Here is a 1,281-nt window from a genome sequence, read left to right on the forward strand (position 1 = left end):
CAGGCATCAAAGAACAAAAAATCATATCATTGTTAAAGAGGGGAAGTGCAGAGTGGGGCCCCAAAGCCCATCTGTAGGCAAAAGGACATCTCCTTACAGAAGGGTCCTGGAGAGGAGATGAGCCAGTTACAGTGTAGCAACAATGAAACATACAACTTTCCTCTAGTTCCTAAATGCTTCCTGCCCCTCCCTCCCCACCGACTATCATGATCCCAATTCTACCTTACAAATCTGGCTAGACCAGAGGATGTACACTGAAATAGATAGGAACTGGAAACACAGGGAATCCAGGATAGATGATCCCTTCAGGACAGAGGCGGGGAGTGAGATTAGGGATACCAGGAAGGTGGGGTGGAAAGTGGGACCAATTACAAGGATCTACATATAATTTCCTCCCTGAGGGATGGACAACAGAAAAGTGGGTGAAGGGAGACGTCAGACAGTGTAAGATATGACAAAAGAATAGTAATTTATAAATTATTTATGTGAGGGATGGGGGAGGGAGGGAGGGGGAAAATGAGGAGCTGATACCAAGGGCTCAAGCAGAAAGCAAATGTTTTGAGAATGATGATGGCAACAAATGTACACATGTGCTTGACACAATGGATGGATGTATGGATTGTGGTAAGAGTTGTATGAGCCCCCAATAGAATGATTTAAAAAAAAAGAAACACATATCAAGAAAAAAAATGACAACAAAAACTAACAACAATAACAAAGTAAAACAGAGAGAAACCTCAATCGAAAGACAGTGCATTGCACAACTCTTCCTGAAATGACTGAACTATTGAATTATATATGTATTATGTGCCAATAAAACTATTGAAAAACAAATAAGATTTTTAAAATGGGGATAAAACGAACTCCACTCGCTTTCTGTTTTTAAATATTCATAATTTAATGTTTATCATAGTAAAATGTTCCTGAAAACGAAAGGAAAACTATAAAATAAAAACTACAAGATTGTAAAATATTGACACCCTTAAAAATGTTCTCTTATCAGAATCCGTATTTTATCATACGGAATGTTTGGGGTTTTTTCCAAAACCATTTTTCTGGGGCTAATACAGTTGTCTTCTTGTTCCATCGCAGCGAGCGGTACTGTGCAGTCCCTGGCACGGTCAGCTTCAAAGCATTCATTCTCTTCCTTCTTGAACTCCTTGACACAGCTCCCTTTTACCCAGCCCCCAGCCCCCACCTACCTGGACATCCTCCCCCTTCCCCGCCCCCCAACCAGGAATCCTTATCCGACTTGCTGGGTCATCAAGCCTGGGCTTCACT

This window comes from Echinops telfairi, unplaced genomic scaffold, assembly GCF_000313985.2.
Source record: "Echinops telfairi isolate 266 unplaced genomic scaffold, ASM31398v2 ScPeMD7_2010;HRSCAF=2546, whole genome shotgun sequence".
Taxonomy (NCBI): domain Eukaryota; kingdom Metazoa; phylum Chordata; class Mammalia; order Afrosoricida; family Tenrecidae; genus Echinops; species Echinops telfairi.